Below are 22,858 nucleotides of genomic sequence, written 5' to 3'. Positions count from 1 at the left end.
TCCAGTACACATATGCTTATCTCATTTGTACTAAAAAAGGAAAATGATGCGAAAGAAGCACCTGGATGACAAGGCCAGATGGTCAATAGTTGAGTAGGATTCAAATCCAGATAACCTAGAGTCTGGGTGGTGGAGCTCTGAAAAAGAAAACATGTTTTTAGTCTTTATCCTTAAAATGCAGCCATCCTCATTTTATGTAAATTCTTTGATTTTTTCATTAATATATTTGTTCAAAAATCTTTTATTATTCATGGTGTTTTTTCCACTCTATCATCTGGAATTCTTTTGGCTTTAAGTAACTGTAAACAGTGACTCAAAAAGCCAGAGCAATAAGGAACAGGTAACACCTCTTAACAAGAAGTCCCAAGGTGGGCAGCTCCGGGGTTGATTAATTTAGTAACTCAGTATCTTCAAGACCCTAGCTATTGCCATTCATTCAGCATGTCAGTTAGGCCCTTAGCTCACTCCTGGTGGACAAAAGATAGCTGCCAGAGTTCAAATCAGCACATCAAGACCTGACAACAGTCTTGGGGGAACATTAGGCCAGCTCTTCCCAGAGCCAGCTGGCAGATCTGCCTTCATCTTCTAGTCCAGAATCGTGTTATATACCTGTTCCTAATTAATAACCAGCAAAATCACTTGCTAAGGGGATAGGCTTGCCTGGTTGGTTTGGCAAAGTACACGACAATGAAGAAGACAGTAGATTAACAGCAACAAATCGGGGTTCTCTTAGGAGAAAGCAGCATGCTGGATGTGGGAGATTGGGTGGAGTGGGAGGTGGGGAGGTGAGAGGTTTGATGATAAGGACATGGGGTAGACAATCAACACTTTTGCTATTTGCTAAACTCTCATCTATATCATGCCTTTTCAGTGGCAGCGTATCCCCGCAAGAGAGTAAAATATAATTTGAGGGAGAATTTTACTTCTTTATGTGGAAAACAAATATACGTAGAGGACGTGAATAGATATATAGTATCTCTATGGTATTAAAATTTTAAAGGGGAGACCAGCTGGTGGGCATGATGGTTAAGGCACTGGATCCCACATAGCTAACTTTGTGGTTCAAATCCTGAACCTGGGAGCTTGAAAAATATACTGGGCATGTGTGTATGTGTGCCAAAATCCCAAGGACAGAATGGAGGAGAAGGGATTGTAGTGTGGTCATTCCCCCTGGGGGGTGATTTTTCACTTTCTCTCTCTTTGTTGCTCTCTGGTGAGCACAAGACAGATGCAGACAAACAGTCTTAAAAACAAACAAACAAAAATAAAACAAAAACTCTGTATGTATAAATAGATAGAGGTATATAGATATGGAGAGAGAGAGAGAGAGTGTGTGATTAGGCAAAAAAAAAAAAATGTCTAAAAAGGCTCCTTGTGTGGAGTGGGTGATGATGAGAACGAGAAATAGGACAACACTGATCAGCAGCAAGGAATCTTCGTCCCGAAGTGGAGGCTCCTGGAGGAAATGAGCTGTGCTGAAAGGCACATGCTGAGTACTCCAGGCCACTTGGTCAGGGCGCATGCAAGTGGAAATAGCTGGGGAGCACCTGATGGGGCTGCAGCCATTACTAAGACAACATGCTGATACTCTCTGACCACAGCATATTCCATCTCTGCCTGGTTCAGACTGTAAACAACAGCAGCCCTGTTCATTAGCTGCTTTATGTATGTCATTCTCTCTGTGGAGTATGCGACTAGTATTAACTTATTAAATCTCACAACCACCAAGTGAAAGGGTGAAATTGTTCTCACCGTCTGACAAATGAGTAAACCAAGGCACAGAAAAGTCACCTAGTTCTCCTCAGAAAGTAGTTGAATGAGAATTAGAAAAATAAACTATTTAATTTCGAAAATTTAAAATAACAGTAAGTCCTCATGTTTCCACAGAAAACTAAAAATAGCCAACCAAGGGGCTGGCAGGTGGCATGGTAGTTAAGGTGCTGAACTCTCACATGGTAAAGCACGGTTCTAGTACCAGATCTGGTGGTTTGCTTTCTCATTTTTTCTCTCATTTTCTCTTTCTGGTCAAATTTAAAAATGACAATAGTAGCAAATGGAATTAAATAAATGGATAATTCTTTTTTTTTTTTGGAGAGGTTTTTGCTATAGGGTGCATGCACTCGCCAGACAGAGAGAGACAGAGAGACAGAAAGCGAGAAATCACCCCCCTCGGGGGGATGGCCACACCACAATCCCTTCTCCTCCATTCTCCTCTCGGGATCTTGGGCACACACACACACGTGCCCGGCGTGAGTTTAAGTCACCGGGTCTGGGACTCGAACCACAGTTGACTACGTGGGAGGCCAGCAACATAGCCATTACACCAGCTGCTGGCCCCAGGATAATTCTTTAATAAAGTAAAAAGGCCACCCAAGCTGAAACCATACAAAGTGATCTTAATAATCAATGGGGAAAATTACAATAGCTACATCACAATAGTTTCAGGATCTTTAAAACTTTTTGTCAAGGGACCACCAACTGATGTAACGGTTACATTGCTTGACTCCCACATAGTCGACCGAAGTTCAATCCTAGACCTGGTGGTTTAAAATACACACCAGGCACATGTGCAGGTGTGCTACAAATCCAAAGAGGAGAACAGAGGAGAAGGGATTGCAGCATGCTCATCCTCCCGGTGAGTGATTTTTCACTTTCTATCTCTGTCTCTCTGGCAAGCACACATGTCCTATAGCAGAAATCTCTCTAAAAATTAATTAATTAATTTTTTAAAAAGTCTTTGAAAACAAAAGTGTTATATTTCTTCATAAAATACTTATCCAGAGTAGGGTATTTTATTTTTTATTTATTTTGTTTGTTTGCTTGCTTTTTGCTATAGGATGTGTGAGAGGGAAAGTGAAAAATCATCACCCACACTGCACTCTCTTCTCTTCCATTCTCCTCTTGGGATTTTGGGCAAATACACATACATACTCAACATATTTTTCCTGCTTCCGGGTCCAGGATTCAAACCGCAAGGTCAGTCATGTGAGATCCAGTCACTTTAACCTCCATGCCACCTGCTGGCCCTGGAGTAGTTGAACAGTACTTGTTCAGACTATGTTAGTCTTATCGTTTTACATACACAATAGAATGAGAGTCTTTCCTATGCCTTCATGAATTGTCATAGTCCTAAATTTGGATCAGCTTTCAGCACTTCATTCTTTACACTTTCAGTGTTGTGAAACATCTCCAGAAATGCTTTTTTTTTTTTTTTTTGCTAGAGGGCCCATGTGTTTGCCAGAAAGAGACAGAGAAAATGAGAGGGGGAAAGTGAGAAAGCACCTGCTACGGGGAATGGTCACATCACAGTCCTTTCTCTTCCATTTCTCTCTCTCAAGATTTTGGGTGCATGTACATGACGTGTTTCTCAAGCTGCTAAATCTGGGACTTGAACTACATGCCCGGCCATGTGGAACCTGGCTGCCTTAACCACCAGGCCACAGGGATGACTGTAACAGTGCATTTAATGTGAAAATTTTTCCAGTGTCCCTTCCCCTGGGACTTCTTCATCCTTTTTGTCAAAGCCACTTTCCCTATGTATTGGATCATTGGAAAAGTCATGACATATTTTTCTGTTTTTTTTTTTTTAATGCAAAAATAGATCATGACTGTCCTGACAACCTAACACGTCAAAGTGTCAGTTTCACTGAGCTCCTCCAGCTGCACAGACAGAGCCTTGAACTCTTTCAGTGTCGACATTGCCACTGTTAGTAGTTTATTCATTAGCATTTCATTTAGGTTTGGCTCACATTTCACTTCCAATGTTAGCACTTTTCATTTCTTTAGTGCATTTTCACTTTTTCGGCCCATTCTTTCTTTTGATTATCCATTTTTGTAAAATGTCATGTAAGGCGGTAAAAGGGCAACATAACACATGCTCCCTAGTCTGCGAGTGAATCGGACAATGGAGAGGTAGGAGCTAGTCGCCAACAGACTTTGAAAGAAGCCATGTGACTGACCACTGACCATGACGTGCATTTGTTATTTACGCAGTGATCTATGGACAGAAGAGCCTGCAGCAAAGGGTGTACTTGATGCAATTCTTCACAGTTAACATGCCGTGGTAACTGAAGTTTGAATTATGTCATGAGTGACTGGGTATTATTTAACTAGACCACAATAACTAAAATCCATACATATTGAAACTATGCAAGGCGAGGACTGTCCGCATATACAAAGTAGGCAGATTAGTATAACAAACCCTTGGATGGGCCAGCTAGTGGCATGGTGGTTAAGGCAGATGGATCACCACATGGCCAACAGCAGGATTTGAGTCTTGGACCCAGTGGCTTAAAAATCATGCCATGTGTGTGAGTGCCCAAAATCCCAAAAGGAGGGAGAAGTGGAGGAAAAGGGATTGTGGCATGATCATCCCCAGGGGGCTGGGGGGGTTAGCTTTCTCACTTTCTCTCTCTTTCTCTCTCTTCCCAGAGAGTACACACATCCTCTGGCAAATTAAAAAAATTAATTAAAAAATGAGGGACCAGCAGATGGCATGGTGGTTAAAGGCCTTGGACTCCCACATGACTGACTATGGTTCAAGTCCTGGACCTGGCACTTTGCTTTCTCACATTCTCCCCCACCCCTGTAGAAAAATGTAAAAATAATAATGATCATGACAAATAAAATTAAATACTGAAAAAATCATTTTTTTAAAGAATTATTTTATTTAACTTTATTTGTCTATTTATTTAAATTTGAACAGAAGACAGAGTGAGAGAGAGGCATAGGGCACATACACAATAGAATGAGAGTCTTTCCTATGCCTTCATGAATTGTCATAGTCCTAAATTTGGATCAACTTTCAGCACTTCATTCTTTACACTTTCAGTGTTGTGAAACATCTCCAGAAATGCTTTTTTTTTTTTTTTTTGCTAGAGGGCCCATGTGTTTGCCAGAAAGAGACAGAGAAAATGAGAGGGGGAAAGTGAGAAAGCACCTGCTACGGGGAATGGTCACATCACAGTCCTTTCTCTTCCATTTCTCTCTCTCAAGATTTTGGGTGCATGTACATGACGTGTTTCTCAAGCTGCTAAATCTGGGACTTGAACTACATGCCCGGCCATGTGGAACCTGGCTGCCTTAACCACCAGGCCACAGGGATGACTGTAACAGTGCATTTAATGTGAAAATTTTTCCATTGTCCCTTCCCCTGGGACTTCTTCATCCTTTTTGTCAAAGCCACTTTCCCTATGTATTGGATCATTGGAAAAGTCATGACATATTTTTCTGTTTTTTTTTTATGCAAAAATAGATCATGACTGTCCTTACAACCTAACACGTCGAAGTGTCAGTTTCACTGAGCTCCTCCAGCTGCACAGACAGAGCCTTGAACTCTTTCAGTGTCGACATTGCCACTGTTAGTAGTTTATTCATTAGCATTTCATTTAGGTTTGGCTCACATTTCACTTCCAATGTTAGCACTTTTCATTTCTTTAGTGCATTTTCACTTTTTCGGCCCATTCTTTCTTTTGATTATCCATTTTTGTAAAATGTCATGTAAGGCGGTAAAAGGGCAACATAACACATGCTCCCTAGTCTGCGAGTGAATCGGACAATGGAGAGGTAGGAGCTAGTCGCCAACAGACTTTGAAAGAAGCCATGTGACTGACCACTGACCATGACGTGCATTTGTTATTTACGCAGTGATCTATGGACAGAAGAGCCTGCAGCAAAGGGTGTACTTGATGCAATTCTTCACAGTTAACATGCCGTGGTAACTGAAGTTTGAATTATGTCATGAGTGACTGGGTATTATTTAACTAGACCACAATAACTAAAATCCATACATATTGAAACTATGCAAGGCGAGGACTGTCCGCATATACAAAGTAGGCAGATTAGTATAACAAACCCTTGGATGGGCCAGCTAGTGGCATGGTGGTTAAGGCAGATGGATCACCACATGGCCAACAGCAGGATTTGAGTCTTGGACCCAGTGGCTTAAAAATCATGCCATGTGTGTGAGTGCCCAAAATCCCAAAAGGAGGGAGAAGTGGAGGAAAAGGGATTGTGGCATGATCATCCCCAGGGGGCTGGGGGGGTTAGCTTTCTCACTTTCTCTCTCTTTCTCTCTCTTCCCAGAGAGTACACACATCCTCTGGCAAATTAAAAAAATTAATTAAAAAATGAGGGACCAGCAGATGGCATGGTGGTTAAAGGCCTTGGACTCCCACATGACTGACTATGGTTCAAGTCCTGGACCTGGCACTTTGCTTTCTCACATTCTCCCCCACCCCTGTAGAAAAATGTAAAAATAATAATGATCATGACAAATAAAATTAAATACTGAAAAAATCATTTTTTTAAAGAATTATTTTATTTAACTTTATTTGTCTATTTATTTAAATTTGAACAGAAGACAGAGTGAGAGAGAGGCATAGGGCAAGTGAGAAAGCAAGCTCCCAGGTCTGGGACTCATGCTGCGGTTGGCCATGTGGGAGTCCAGTGCCCCCAACTACCACACTACCCGCTGGCCTGAAAAAATAGCTTAAAAAATATTTAAAAAATGAAAAACCTACATATCCAATGCCTACTTCAACCATTATCAACTCATGGCCAATTTTGTTTTAACCCTCTGACCATCTCTCCCTTTCCTATATTATTTTGAAGCAAATTTCTGATATCTCATCATTTCATACCTAGATTTCTCTTTTGACAATTCACAATTGGGATTTGAACCCAACTCTATCAAATTCAGCCTGTGCTCCTAACAATTACACTCTCCAGCTTCCTAGGGAAAAGATAAACCCAGAGAACTGGAAGGGAATGTAAACAGATAATCTGCTCCTTTTATCCTAAAAACAACCCTGTGAATTATTATTGTCTTTATTTTTGCACATCAAGAAGCCAAGGCACAGAAGGGCTGAGTGATTCATATGAGATTACACTGTAATTGAGTCAGGCTTTAAATTCAGATCTGATTCTTCTCTTTCCTGTACCTTGTAGCCATTGTTGACCTTCTCTTGTGCCCAGTCTCTTGCACCAGTTAGCCTGTAGCCATGACCAAGAACTGGGGAATGATTTATTACTTCCTTCTCTGTATCTCCACTCTTACTGGAATATTTCAGTGGGGAAACAAAACAGAACAAAAAACAAGGACTCAGTACAAATCCTTGCCCCGGTGTAGACTCCTCCCATTCCTGAGGGATGGGGTCACTACTACCACTAGATCCATTGCCAGAGCCACACTGTGCCAGGAGGAGGGCTCAGAAGAGCCCTGGTCTATCAACAACTCCTTCCCTTGAAGGTGTCCTCTCCACCACTGGCTCAAAGCAAAGCCTCATGCAGCAGGTTACTGGATTGAAACCTGGGACGCCTCCCATGGGGCCTTATCTGGGCCTGGTGAAATTTCTCTGCATTTTGTTCATGACTCAGCCCTGGACTGCAGCCTCCGGGGCTGAACCTCTGGCCTGTGAAGGAAGGAACATTGCCTGGAGGGATCTGATACCGTGAATACTGTAGAGCAGAGAAGGGCAAGGGAGGAGGGAGACAGGAGGAAGGAGGGCAAGGAGAAAAAGAAGAGAAATCCTGCGCGTCATTCTCTTGGCACTTCTCTGAAAGCTGCCATTAGTTTTAATAGGACTTGCCCCCAGCTCATGGTTCCTCAGCTCCAAGATGCCAGGCCTCGTGGTGGCTTCTCAGGGTCTCTCTCTTTTTAAAAAAAATTATTTTATTTAACTTTTATGGGGAATGATTTATTACTTCCTTCTCTGTATCTCCACTCTTACTGGAATATTTCAGTGGGGAAACAAAACAGAACAAAAAACAAGGACTCAGTACAAATCCTTGCCCCGGTGTAGACTCCTCCCATTCCTGAGGGATGGGGTCACTACTACCACTAGATCCATTGCCAGAGCCACACTGTGCCAGGAGGAGGGCTCAGAAGAGCCCTGGTCTATCAACAACTCCTTCCCTTGAAGGTGTCCTCTCCACCACTGGCTCAAAGCAAAGCCTCATGCAGCAGGTTACTGGATTGAAACCTGGGACGCCTCCCATGGGGCCTTATCTGGGCCTGGTGAAATTTCTCTGCATTTTGTTCATGACTCAGCCCTGGACTGCAGCCTCCGGGGCTGAACCTCTGGCCTGTGAAGGAAGGAACATTGCCTGGAGGGATCTGATACCGTGAATACTGTAGAGCAGAGAAGGGCAAGGGAGGAGGGAGACAGCAGGAAGGAGGGCAAGGAGAAAAAGAAGAGAAATCCTGCGCGTCATTCTCTTGGCACTTCTCTGAAAGCTGCCATTAGTTTTAATAGGACTTGCCCCCAGCTCATGGTTCCTCAGCTCCAAGATGCCAGGCCTCGTGGTGGCTTCTCAGGGTCTCTCTCTTTTTAAAAAAAATTATTTTATTTAACTTTTATTATTATTATTTTAATATTTTCAGAGAGAGACGGAAAGAGAGAGGGAAAGTGAAAAAGTGAACCTCAGTAGGCCATGTGTGAGTCCTGCATTATTCACCACGCCCCCTGCAGGCCTCTCAGGGTCTCTTTTCTTGCCTTTGTTGTACAGCTATCTGATTCCCCTGTGAATCTTCCTTCCATTCCAAAACAAAGGCACATCTCCTTTCCTGCTCCTAAACGAAGTAAGGAGGGATAGGGTCCCTTCATCCCCCTTTGGCTGGAGTTTTCCAGCACTCTAAGAAGCGACTTTGGGTATGGCTGGTACACAGATATTTAAGGAAAGAGGGAGAACAGAGGGACTGGGGGCTCCCAAAGGAAGGAAAGGATGAAATGAGCATTGAATGTCTATTTAAGTCCCAGTCACTATAGACTTATATACAGCATCCCATCAGTTAAAATAGATGGTCACTATTTTGTCTGTCCAAATTAGCCCCAGGCCAGAAACCCTTATCTTTAATGACAACATTCACACATATTCTCTCCTCAGGGAATTTCCTTTTCCCACTCTAAATGATTCTGATGGGAACTGCTAATCAGAAGACCCTTCTCCTCTCACAGGGGTGGTATGTGACCCAGATCTGGCCAATCAGAAGCCTTCCTTGGCCTTGTATATATGGATATTGGGAAAGAGAAGCTGTCTTTCATTCAGGGATTGCTAAACAGAATTTAAATAAGACTGAAACTATTTATAAACATTGCGACTCATGGAGTGAAGGAAGCTCATTTGTAGTAGGAGAAAATGAAGGCAACTTGCAGAAAGCAGGGTTGATTTTGTGTGTGTGTGAATGTGTGGGTATGAGAGACTGAAATCTATATCTGTAGCTATGTATCTACTTTATTATTATTATTATTTTAGTCCCTGGATTAAGTCACAATGTAAGCTGGCCTCTGTGAGCCAATTTGTTGTGTGTTCGTGTATAAGCTTGTTTGGGTCAGGTTTTCAGTACTTAGAATAGAGTCCTAACGGACTTTTCCAATTCTTGTAGCAGTTTTATGAAGTAGTCGAGACTCAGAGAAGTACCTTGTCCAAAAGTTATACAGGCAGCACTGGGCAGCCACTTCACACCAAGTCTCTCTGGTCTCCTGGCTCTGCAGCTGACACTCCGCCAACTGCCTCCCAAAGATGGGAAGGCTGCTCTTGGTCCAAAAAAAAACCAAAATCTGCAAGGAAAGCTAGACTTCTATACACCTATAAATCAAGATGGAACAGAATGCTGTAACAGAGATGCAAATAAAACTCCTGGGGTCGAGAGGGGAGAAAGTATTTGGCCTAGTTTTTATTGGAGGGCAGGCTTCTTAAATACTTGGATGCCTAGAGAAATCCCAACATAACCAGTCTCCCAAAGTCAATTCAGGCTTTTGTGGACACTAGGTACTTGTTGGTATACAACCAACAGCTTTCACAACTCCAACCCATGGCTATGAACTGTGACTGCTATTTGCAGAGTTCGGTGTCCTTTGCAACTCTGCCAGTCGTATTTGCAATTGCCCTTGCTGGAAAGACCCCGGCCTCACCCCGCTTCCTGGTTGCTGTTCTGCCATGATCAATTGGCCTTCAGCCTCTGTTACTTTCTGCTCCCACCACAGGGTGCCTGCCGCGGAGGAGATTGGAGAAAGGTAAGTACGGATATTTATTTCCCAGGCATCTATCAAGGGAAGTGAATTTGCACATGCCATTTGCAAGCTATTTGCAAAGAGTGCAGTACATTCAGTTGTTTATTCCTAGAGTCTCAAAAAGTGACTTTTCAACCTTTTCTTTTTCTTCCATAGAACACTTTAAACTGGGTAAATAACCAGTCAACCTACCCATTGTTCCTCACTTACAGGTAGAAAAATAGCTCAAGGATACTGAGGGGTTGACATAAAGTGTATTTGGGGAGATTAAGGGTACATGTGCTCTTGTAATTAAGAGATAAATATTCATATTTGAATTGCAATGCGTGATTGTCTTTAGGCATCATTACTGGAAAATCAAAGACCAAAAATGCAGTTGAAGCAAAATGCATCTTTAGTCACCTTAAGGTTCAAATAAATGTCAGCTAACTTGGCAATGACGAAGCTACGGTTAACAGTTGATTATAATTAAAAGTGAGAATGGCAGCAATTGGAGACCTTGCTCCATGCATGGCAACACTGATGACAGACAGATGACAACCTGTCCAAATAGCATCTGGGATGGGCAAGGCTTCACGGGGTTTTGTGCCAAGAAATCAAACTTTTTGGTGGAATACTAAGTCAGAATCCTCAATAAAAGTTGGTAGCTCATTGATTTTTAAGCTGAACTAACCTGTAACAATTCACATAGCAAGCTATTAGTAAGTGGGTCTTAGATATACATAAAAATGGGAGTGTGTTGGGACCAGCAGGTGATGTGGTAGTTAAGGTGCTGGACTCCCATATGGTCGATCATGGTTCAAGTCCCAGGCCCAGAGACTTGAAAGCCATGCTGGATTAATGTGGGTGCATGCCTCAAATCCCGAGAGGATGTAGGAGAAGGGATTGCAGTGTGGCCATTCCCCCTTGAGTCTGATTTCTGTCTCTTTCCAGCAAGCATACATACCCTATGGCAAGAACTTAAAAAGATGGAGGGAGGAGTGTGGATTTGTAAATATCTAGTTCATCCCAAAGGACTGAAAAGAAGACTGGCTTTCTGGGGTCACTTTGAAGCCCCCCAGGTGGGACTTAGATAGCATTTAAGACTCAGTGGTTCATGGGCCAGCTGGTGACATGGTTGTTAATGTGGCTAGATTCTACATACAGACTGTGTGGTTCAAGTCCTGAACCAGGTGGCTTGAAAAACATGCCAGGCAAGAGTGCATGCATGTTTAAAACCTCTACAGAATGGAAGAGAAAGGCTTGTGGTCATTTCCCTGGAAAGGTGCTTTCCCTCTCTCTCTTCAGGAAGCCCAATGCCTTATAGGAAATATTTTTTAAAAAGAAAGAAAGAAAAAGAATCAGTGTTTGGGGAGCTGGAAAATGATATGTCAGTAAAAGGTACCACTCTGCGAGGCTTACCCAGGTGGGAAGGTTCCTAGTTCACTTCTGGAGACCTCCTGGAATATGCTGGGCATGTGTGTGTCCATGATCTAGGGCTGGCAGGAGCTGGAGGTGGCTGCACTGTTAAGACCCGAGGAGGGGTGCTGTCTCAGTCTCTATCTCTTCCGCAGATGGAAGAAATCATCGAATAAACTTTAAAAACTGAAAGAGAGAATCTGGTTGGAAGGCACTGGAACATAGCCAAATTGTTATTCGTGAGGGTCTTAGACCACCAGACATGATCTGAGAACCAGAGACATTGGTCTCAGTGTTCTTGTTTTCTACAGTCATAGCAGGACCTCAGGTGAAAGCTAAACAGTCACCCTCAGTTAGATCAGTGCAGAAGTTTAACGTGACTTGGAAGTTTTTTCACACTAGCTAATTAAAAAAAAAAATAAGAAAAGAAAAGAAAACATCTTCTCAAACAACGAGGACAGGTGTTGGCAACTCACAGAAGAGTTGTGGTGTTTCATTTGTGGCTTAAAAATCAGATGAGGGAAAGGACAAAAAAGCAGTCTGCCAGAAAACCTAGCAGTACCAGTCACCAAAAGGTGTAATGTCCAGGTATTTCCACCCTAGAAAATAACATTTGATAGTTGCGTAACAGGTCAGCCTTTCAAGACACATTTGCACGTATGACTTCAGTCTCCAGGGGAGGTTGTGTCATTTCTGAGGTGACCTAAGGCAGTTTGCAGCCTGCCTGACCTCTTTTTTTTTCTTTCCTCTTTCCTCAATTTTTTCTTTCCTTCTCCTTGGGGCCACATCCCTCCTTTCTCTTACTCTTTCAGTTCAGTTCCTGCTTAGTGGCTTGCTCAGGTCTTACTCATCCTTGAAATGAACTCACAAGACTTCTTGGGGTTACTCAAAGTTTAAGAGATGACTAATCCTGGACTCAAAGTCTCATTCAACCTAGCTTTGCACAATGGCAGTATCGTAGCCAATGAGGTTTATCCGAAGCGCAATTATTGCTAATTGAAAGTCTCATTCAACCTTGATTTGCCGAGTCTTTTTATTGTTTCAATCTTGTCTTCTTTTATTACGCACAATGGCAGTATCGATGCACACACACACACATACATACATACACACATATATATATATATATATATAGAGAGAGAGAGAGAGAGAGCAAGAGAGAGAGAGAAAGCGCACCCCAATGGGACTGGTAATGCTGCAATCCTTTTTCCTCCAATTCTCCATCCCCTCAGGATCCTGGACACAAGCAGGCATATTCTGAATCCTCTTTTTTCTTTCTTTCTTTTCTTTTTTCTTTTTTAAAAATTTGCCAGAGCTTGTGTGCATGCTGGCAGAGACAGAGACAGAAAGTGAGAAAGCACCCTCCCATGGGGATGATCATGCTGTAATCCCTTTTCCTCTGGTGTCCTTATGAGAAAGGAAAATTTGAACACAGAATGGCCATCCCCCTGGGGGATTATTTTCTCACTTTCTGTCTATCTCTATCTCTAGCAAGGAAGCACATGTACCTGACAGCAAAATTTCTTAAAATAATAAATAAATAGGATCTAGCAGGTGGCGCTGGATTCCCACATGGCTGACTGCGATTCCATTCCCAGACCTGACAGCTCGAAAATCATTCCGGGGGGACCAGCAGTTGGTGTAATGGCTATGTCGCTGGACTCCTATGTTGTCTACCACAGTTCGAGTCCTGGACCCAGTGGCTTAAACTCACACCGGGTGCATGTGCGTGCGTGCCCAAGATCCTGAGAGGAGAATGGAGGAGGAGGGGTTGCGTCATGGCCATCCTCCTTGGGGGGTGGGGGTGGGGGTGATTTCTCGCTTTCTGTCTCTCTGTCTTTCTGGTGAGTGTACACGCCTCTCCAGAAAAAAATGAAAAGAAAATCACCCCAGGGGCGTGTGTGTGTGCGTGTGTGTGCACACCCTTGTGCGGATGTGTCCAAAATCCTGAGAGCAGAACAGAGAAGAAGGAATTTCAGTCTGGCCATCCCCATTGGGGGCTGATTTCTCACTTTCCCTCTCTCTGTCTTTCTCCAGCCAGTGCTTGTTCCCTATGGCAAAAACCTTTACTTAATCAATTATTTAAAATAAAAATCACCGCTCTTTTCTACATACACACTGAACCCTCGATTTATTTTGTCTCTTTAGAACACTTACCACCTTCTAATGTGTTTTACTTATTTCTTGAGCCCATTGTCTCTTTTCCAACTAGAAGTCAAGTTCCATGAGGTCAGGACTTTCTGTTTTGTTCACTTCTGTCTCCCTAGCTCCTAGAACTCTGCCTGGCACCTGGTGGGTCCTCAGCACACACTTGATGCATGAATGGTAAATGCATGCTGCAGCCTCTTATTTCATCAGGCTATAAGGAGACTTCAGACAGCTTGTGGGAAGTGGAATTAAAGTGTAAGTCTATTGTGGTGCAAAAGATTTTGAAATGTGTGCATAACTTTTATCATAATATCCATGAACTTTTGAAGACCGCTTGAATTGCCTACTTATCTTATAAGCCCTAACTCAGGCATCTGCTGCCTTAGAAGGCCTTCCCAGGTCATTTCCTCTCCCCTAGTTTGGAGGTCCTCTCCCATGCGCCTACATGAATATTTCCATCCTTGCATGGATCGCTTTGCATTCCCAGCACTCCCTCACTGTGGACTCCTTGGAGGTAGGAACCACCAAGGTATATACATCCTATATCCCAAGGACCTTTCATGGGTCCCTTGGGCACTCCATATTTAATTTTTGAGTGAGCCAGTAACTGGGGAGCAAGGGGCAGGCGTGGGTAGTGGTGGTTCAGAAGTGGCCCACTAAGGGGTAGTGACCTTGGAGCCAAAGCTATGCTCAGGAGCTAGAACAGTCAATAATACTGAGAGCCCCAGAAGGAACCTGCTGTCACATGTTGGGTGCCACAGAAAAACCGTAAATGTAGAACACTGTGAACAACTGTGAGGATGATCTCATGGATTTGCAATGAAAAGGGTAAAATAAAAATCAATAAATCAGAGTAGAAATAGGCAAAGCCACTTTGAAGATCAAGAATGAAAGAAAACAAAACAGGAGGCTCACCTGATTAATAAGTAACATAACTGGATACAGAATGAGTTTGCCCAGGGCTGGAATGGGATGTTGGGTTTATCCAGAAACCTTGGTTACAGAAGAGAGAACTAAGGGGCCTTTGTCAGCTGAACCCTTGGGTGGAGAGTGCCTGGGATGGAGAGGAAGTTATTTCTGGGAAATCTTTGATGGGAACTAAATCCTAGTGGTGGAGGCAGGACTCGTCTGGAAATTGGAGCCGCTGTGTGATCCCAAAGAGTGTGGAGGTGGGTCTCAGCTATAATGAAATGAGTTGGGGTGAGAATTCTCTGCCCCAAGAAGCAGGTGCTGTTTACATTGAAGAAGGAAAAAAGTACAGGAAAGACACATCTGTAATGGTCATTGTGCTCTGAGGGAATTAAGGGTCACATGCTGATACTTCTTAGCTGCAAAGAATGAGGAAAAGCTTCACTAGCTGGCCAGACCCACCTGCCTTTGGAGCTTCTTGATCTTGTTTGTGGGTTCATTGATTTATTCAAACATTTTGGAGCCAGACACTATGCTAAAACCTGGGGATAGAAAAATAAATATGGGACAAGCAGAGGGCGTAGTGGTTACATCACTAGACTCCCATATGGTAGACCGTGATTTGAGCCCTGGACCCGGTGGGTGTATGCATGCCCAAGATCCCAGGAGGAGGATGGAGAAGAAGGGACTGCAATGTGACCATCCATGCCAGGGGGTGATTGCTCATTTTCCCTCTCACTGTCTCTGTCTCTGTCTCTCTCTCTGGTGAGCACATGTGCCCTCAGGCAAAAAAAAAAGAATTTTTAAAAAATTGAAAAAGAAAAACAAATATTAACAACGTCCAACTAAGAACTTCACCTCCTGGATCTGTGCAATCTGTAATCCCGTTCGAACTTGTATCCCTCCCTGTCCCCATAGCAAGGGCGGTTAGGAGGGGCAGCTACGACAGAAGACAGTAAGGCTAATCAAACAGAACAGCAGGCCCATAAGCAGAGTAAACCCAATCCATGAGGGAAGCTGAGACCAAAGCATCACAACCTCTCGCTGGGAATGTTGACTGGGACCTATTAGAGCAGAAATACAGCCCCACTTAAGCTACAGGCGCTGCCACTAATAATCACGTTACCATTGAGCAAAACTAGGGGAGATTTTAGTTAAAAAGATCTTTGGAGATTGCCTGCAATCAGCAGAACGGGTTGTTGACATTCTTCCTCAATGCTGAAAATTTTGCCAGAATGCTCAAGACAAAACAGATTTATACCATGCCTCTCCTGAGAGCGCAGAGACTTGCCCACCTGAAGCAGAAAGACTAAAGTGAGCTTGGGCCACGCTTCCCGACTTTATTAATAAACAGAAACAGCCCTATAGCCTAGTAGTTAAGGGAACCAGATCCCACATGCCAGCCCAGTGGTTTGAATCCTGGGCCCTAGTTGCTTGAGAAACACGCCAGGTATGTGTGTGCGCATGCCCAAAATCCTGAAAGGAGAGAGAAATGGAGAAGGGATATGTCAAGACCATGCCCCATTGTGGAGTGTTTTCTCCCTTTCCAGTTTCCTCTTTGTGAGCACATGTGTCCTTTGGCAAAAAAAATAAATGAACGCTCTCCAGGCTTCAAAAGGCAAACTTCTTCAGGAAATGCTTTATCTAGTAATTCCCTAGACTGCATGTATTTTGTATTGTTTGCATATTCTGAAAGTATTTTGCATACAAGAGACGTTCAGTGTTTACTTTGGATGCAGAGGTAGTACATCCTTGAGAAGGCGAGTAGAGAAAGTCTCTGTCAAATCTTTGTTCAAGTTTACCATTTGTTTGTTTTCTGTTAGAATTTTGCTGATGGTCTACTCTGATCAGCACTGTGCAGGACACCAGGGTGCTGGAGCAGAATGGACGGAGAAGGCAGATAACAAAGAATGTGATAGCCAATTCTTTACAAGGGTCCCTGGGTCTGAGATAGAGAGTTGGGAGCAAGAAGTTTATTGAGGAGCGTTCTCAAGAACACCTGTGTGGGACGAGAGGGGCAGGATTGGACAGAGTGGGAGTTGAACTGTAATGTAACAAACGTCTCACCCCATCCCACAGGGAACTCTGAGACGGAGATGCCCTTCAGAGATGTCCCAAACTGGGGCAAAGGAGATGTGTCCTTGTGTTTTTACTGAACGTATTTGAGTGTGGGCTTCCTTCTGGAAGGGAGAGTGCCTTTGGACAGTACAACTCCTTTCTGCAGAGGGAAATACGTGAGGAGGGACTTAGCCTCAAGCTTTCAGTGAGCAACATTCCTAGAAGTTGAGGGAATGTGTGCCTTAGGCCTGACGGTGGGAATCTGGGGGGTAAACCACCACATCCACTCCAAGGGAATATAACACAATGACACCAAGTGTGACGACGTGGCACTACAAGGACAGTACAGACAGAGTAGAATAAGTTTTCAGGAGGCAGAGGGATCACATCAGACAGAGAGCAAGAAACACTTCCTGAGGAAGTTGAGGCCTCCTGGCTAGTCCTCCACTTCATCCCAGGAGAAGAGCATAGTAATGGAGTCACACATTCTCAGCTCAAGGGGAAAAATGGAGCTGATGGGAGACGATGAAAAATGAGATGTCTGCAATGATCTCCTGCCTCACCCAGTGCCTCCAGAGTGAGAGCCCCAGCTGGCAACCACTGCTGACTCCACATCCAAAGACTTCTCCATCCAGGAGCCCCTGCTAGCCCTGGAGAGACCTGCCCACATGAGCCTGTAAGATGTGCTCACTTACATCCCTGCTGACTGACTGGCTGACCTGACTGAGCGAGTAAGAACCCAGGAGCAAACCCACCGAGAACCTCGACTCTTTCATCCCAGAATCTAGTGTCTAGTTAGCACTTTGCTAGGAAGTGCCTCCCATTCTCAGACTTATTTGTTTCTATCAAGCCAGGGCGTTACCCACTTTTTCAAGTGTGGGTGCCAAGACTGGTATCAAAGTGGATGGAAGCTCAGGATACAAAGAATTGTGCGCTGCTTGACTTTCTGACAAAGCAAAGAGTATTTTAAAATCAGCTTCGAGATTTATCCTGCTGTTTGAGCTGCCTCCAGGCTCCAGGAAATAGATCTATAGATTTACCCCCAAATGTTCCTCATTTTCTTGAAATTCCTCATCTCAGGCAAGGCAAAAAGCTACTGTTTAAAAGCCGAATAATGGTTTCCCCTCCTGATGGTTTGTATAAATTTGAATACTCCGGCATCCAACTTAAAATGCCACAGTTCAAAAACATTGCTTCATGTAGGCAAAATTAAACAAAGTAAAACAAAGCACTACAGCCCTATTGAAATAAGGCCTCATTTTTCTACATGTGAAATACAGAGATTAGTCTTAATAATCTTTTGCTTTTTTTAATTACCAGAGGATGCATGCAATTGCCAGGGGGAGAGCAAGGGCATGCATACCTCTCCAGTGGGGAATGGTGCTGCTGCAGTACTTTTTCCTCCATTTGTCTATCCTGTCAGGATTTGGGACAAACACACACATATCCCTGGCATGTTTTCCATGCTACCTGAGCCAGGATTCAATCCATCCAGCTCTGAGTGATCTGGCTCCCTGTGCACAGGGTTTAACTTGTACTATGGGACAGCTCAGTCTTACAGTCTTTGATTGCTGGGCCCTTCTACGCTAACAGCCAATGAGCCTAAAACAACTGGATTGAGAACCACTGGAAGGTGTAATCGTTACCTATTGCTGCATAACAAGTTACCCAAAATTTAGTGGCTTAAAACAGCAAACATGAATTATTTACCACTTTCTTTAGGCCAAGAATTCAGAGCAATTTACCTGGGAGGCTCTTTTCCAGGCCTGTCATGAAGTTGTAGTCAGGATGGTGACAGGGGCTGAAGTAATTGTACGCCTTGGCTGGGGCTCAGAATCTGCTTCTATGATGGCACAACTCACCCAGCTGTTGGCAGGATGCCTCAGTTCTGTGCCACTTTTCTCAAGACGTGGCAGCTGGCTTCCCTGGAGCAAGTGATTCAAGAGAGAAAAGCCAAGATGAAGAAGCCACAGTGTTTTTATGGCTTCGTCTCAGAAGTAACACACTGTTATTTCTGTCATATTCTGTCCATTAGAAGCAAGTCACTAAGTCCTGCCCATAAACAAGGAGAGACTGATCAAAGAATTAGTGGACACATTTCAAAACTGCCATGGAAGGGAATATGTGGGCACGTTACGTAGAGCTACACAGTGAGCCCTGAACCAATCTGTGAAATGCGGTTCCTTCTCGTTACCAGACACACCTCCGTCCTCGCATCTTTGGCTCAGCTTCCTAAACGTTGTCTCACATCTCCTCTTCAGTCAACCTCAGTTCTTTATTTTATCCTTCCCTTGCCTCTCTGTGCCCCCAGGGAGATGACCAGATAAGCTGGATACACCGTTACCCTCCCAGGTCACCTACATTGCTTTAGAGGAACCTGTCTCTGCTGTGGATGTGGACGTTATCCTCTTGGAGGAAGAATGAATGTGGAGGGCAGCACTCTGGAGGACATTATGGAGTGACTGCCCAATGGACTCACGATGCAGTGCTTCTCCCAGGGAGCTTGCATGCAGCAAAGGGTCAAGAATAAATATCCAACACCTGACATTTCCCTAGACGTGCTCTGCATCTATCCAACCTGTGTGACAGGAGAAGCACTAGCCTGGTGATGGCTCCCTCCAGGGAAGTCCTTCCTATCAGCCACTGCTCTCATTCTCTACTGAGACTACAAACCTAGGGGAAATGTTTCAAGCCCCTACCAAGTGAACACAGATCTGCTCCCTAATCCCCACGGTCCCTTTTCCACATCGTCTATTGAGCTGAACCACTTCCCATCTCAGAGCGGACAGCAGACTAGACTCAGTTTCTCAGTGCCCTCGTGGGTTAAGAGGCCATTGTTAATAGCCCTGTGCTTCCTGCAGCCTCTCTAGCCAGGTCAAGACCCAGCATGAACAAAGGGAGTGGATAGACCCACAGTTGATGAGTAGTTTTAAGATTTGGCCTCCGAAGTTGGTTCCAAACAGCAGATTATGAAAACATCTCTGTTGATGTTCTCCAGTACCCAAAGAGTTCTCTCTCCGAACTATGCCCTTCTGATCAACACTCATGTATATAAGGCCTCTGCCACTTTTAGCTACCCAGCCTCTCTTAGAAGCCTCCCTCTTTCAGAATATCCTAACATTTGCATTTAGCAACATGAAGGCTCAGGGATAGATCTCCTTTTGGATCCTTTGCTTTCTCAGTTTACCCCAACCATGCCCAGAATCGGGCTCTAGTGACCTTTAAGCAGACAAGTACAAGGGTCTCCCTATCCTTCCAGGTTATGCTTGGTGCACTTCAAACCCCTCACCAGTGCTGGCTTCCTTACGCCTCTACAATTTTAGGTTTTTAATCTGCCTCCTAATTAAGGATACATTCTACTCCCTCATTTCCCAGCCTCATTCCTATCACTTGACTTTTTATGTGTGGTTATCTAGTCAATTCAACTGTGAGTGGGTTTCCAAACCTATTCTCACATTTTCCCACCCCAGCTTATGTTCTCTTACCTGTAATGTCTTCTTTTCTATTCTCACTTCCATTTCTTTCTCCTTGGATTTTGTTCGTTTTTTAAAGACAGGGTCTCACTACATTGCAGTCCTCTTGTCTCCACCTCCCAGCTGGGACAATGGGTGCTCACCACCATGCTCGGCCTTTAGGCTGGACCAGAAATCAAACATGGGCCTCCCATATGGTTCCAGCCTACAGAGCACAGTGCTTTAACTGTGCCCACCACCTTAGTTAGGTTAGTCCTTCACATTTTTTTGTCATTTTTATAAGAAGCTATGTCCCTCATGAACATACATAAATAATTCTGATCAAAGTTTTAGCAATTCAAATACAACAATATAGGGCCAGCAAGTGGCATGGTGGCTAAGGCACTGGATTCCCACGTGCCCGACCAATGCTCAAGTCTAAGACCTGGCAGCTTGAAAATCAAGCTGGGCACGTGTACTTGCCTACATGCCCAAAATTCCAAGAGAATAGAGAAAAAGGGATTATGTCATGACCATCCCCTTGGGGGGGGGCAGGGGGCGATTTCTCACTTTCCCTCTCTCTGTCTCACTCTCTCTCTGGTTAGCACATGCACCCTATGGCAAACAAACAAACAAACAAACAAAAAGCCCACAAAAAACAAAAACAAAAAACAAGTACAACAATATATAAAAGGATAACATCTCATGACCAAATAGGGTTTATCTCAGGAATGCAAGGTTGCTTTAACATTCAGAAATACATCTATGTAATTCATTGTTTAGTTTTCTATTGGCACATTAAATTCAGATACTCCTTTGGGGAGTATGAGCCCTGGAGACACGATATCCATTTGCTTCTTATTGAAGAGATAGACCACTTTTTAGAAAATACTTGACCACTTCGAGGAATATTTGACTAGTCACTTTCTGTTCTAGAAGACCTCAGTGGCCTTTAAAATGTTACAAACTTAGCAGTTCAAAAAGATATAAATTCATTATCTCACAGTTTTTGCAGATCAAAAACCCAAGCGTGGCATGAGTAGCGTCTGTGCCCAGGGTCTCCCCAGGCTGAAATAGAAGAGTCGGCCATAGCTGTGGTTTTCATGAGGATTATTCTAAGCCTGAAATGCCCCTCTCCCTTTATTCTCCCTCTTTCCACTGCCGGTTTTATTTTAGAAATGCTGGTACCTTTGTTTCATCCCTACCACCTCCTCTGCCTTGAAAACAGAAAGAAGTCTAAGAATATTGGTACTTTCCTTTTCTGCTTGAGTGTTTGTTAACAATGAATAAAGACAGAGTTGTCTTCAGTCATGTATTTCTACCCTTTGCCCCAATACTTACCCACATCTTCCCATTTGGCAGTGTTTTCCTCAGGCTGGTAGTCAGAATTTCTGATAGCTGCTTAGCATAGCTTTCAACTGGGGAGACAGCCATCTGTGAAAGGTACTTTGCACACAACCCCTTACTCCTCTGGAGCTGGTGATGGTGGTGATGGTTCCTATGATTTATCAAGAGTCTAATGGGCCAAGGCACTTTTGTTAGAACTCTTACCTGAACATGGCTCTACCATTTCTGGATAAAACCCGTTTTATGAAATTGCATTCAGGGGATAGCCCCTCAATCAGGGGCATAGTCACACCACAATCCCTTCTCCTCCATGGAGACCCTGGGCATGTAGGCATGTGCTCCTGGTGTATTTCCCAAGCCACAGGGGCCAGGACTCAACCACATAGTCTGCCATGTGTGGTCCGGCTCCCCCAACCCCTGCCTAGTGGAGCTGACCTTAGATGCCAATAGTTTAAGCATCTTGAGAAAGCTGCATGGTGTATCCACCTCCAGGTTTTCCCTGATGCAGTTCACTAGCTCTGGATGCAGACTCAGCATGGCAGAGCAGGTCCAAGGCCCATGAGACCCAGACAACTTAATCGTGCTTTGAGAAAACTTGGCACTGGGAGGTGGGCTGGAGGTGGGCAGAGAGCATAGTGAGAAGGAATTGAGACTGCAGCCAAAGCCTAAAGCCTGAAGCACTGTGACCCTGAATGAAAGACAAGCAGTTATGGCAACTGTGCTACGCTTTGGTTTTCAGCCTCAGCACTGAGATCCTGGGCAGGGTAACTGGTCAGAATTTGTTGCTAAGAGTGATGGGACAGGCAGCAAGGGGATAGCCCATGTCAGTATGATCACATGGCATCATTTATCAAGAGCGCTGAGTCCCAGCTCAGCCCCAAAACTAAAGGAACCAGGCAATGAATGGGCAGGCCACATAGGAAGCCAACAGCCATAACTAGGGAGCCAGACTGTAGGTTTTAGAGAGTGGACTGACTTCTCAGCTCCATGAGATGAGGTTGTGAGAGAGACTAAGCCTGCAAAATACTGGCCTCCCTGCCTTGGTCAGAATGGACTCAAGAACTGAGTGTGAGGAGTGACTTGGACTAGGTAGGGATCAGCATGTACCCAGCTAGGGAACTGCAGAGGACGAGAGAATGAGGCTAGAGCTGACACAGGGTAGTGACAACCAGACTGAGGGTTCTCTTGATCCTGTAGATGGAGCATGGAGCTCTTCATAACATCAGCAGGGCTTGCCCATGGAAGCATGGAATATGCCAGGATAAAGGGTGGAAATAAGGGTTTTCTGGACCAACAAAATCAAGAGTCAGACCCCACAGTCACCACATCACAACTCAGGTTGGTCAAGTATTCACTTTATATGAATTGAAGTTAAAGACTATTTGATTGTGGACTTTCCTCCTCAAGATGGATTGACACAGCAAGGATCACGTAGGCTATTTCTGCTAATTGTCATCTTTAGCACACTTAATTGAGTGTCTATATTGTCAACATCATTATCGCCTTTTTTTTTTTTTTTTTTTGAAGATAAAG

At 44.0% G+C, this 22,858-nt stretch overlaps 1 protein-coding gene and 1 non-coding gene across 2 annotated transcripts in view; both read left to right on the top strand.

Moving 5' to 3' along the window:
• The first annotated feature begins 9,912 nt into the window (after positions 1-9,912).
• Positions 9,913-22,858, top strand: part of LPGAT1 (lysophosphatidylglycerol acyltransferase 1) — a 115,591-nt gene continuing 102,645 nt past the window's right edge. The window contains exon 1 of the mRNA XM_006163699.3: positions 9,913-10,016. The gene's annotated coding sequence lies outside the window, so the exon portion shown is untranslated. The remainder of the gene's footprint in view (positions 10,017-22,858) is intronic.
• LOC114005164 (U4 spliceosomal RNA) lies at positions 12,347-12,483 on the top strand. The gene has a single exon (XR_003547053.1). It is a non-coding gene; the product is annotated as a U4 spliceosomal RNA (small nuclear RNA).

The sequence above is a fragment of the Tupaia chinensis genome, unplaced genomic scaffold (genome assembly GCF_000334495.1).
Source record: "Tupaia chinensis unplaced genomic scaffold, TupChi_1.0 Scaffold142846_1, whole genome shotgun sequence".
Taxonomy (NCBI): Eukaryota; Metazoa; Chordata; class Mammalia; order Scandentia; family Tupaiidae; genus Tupaia; species Tupaia belangeri.
The sequence above is the reverse complement of the archived record's forward strand: the minus strand, read 5'-3'. Positions and strand labels throughout refer to the sequence as shown.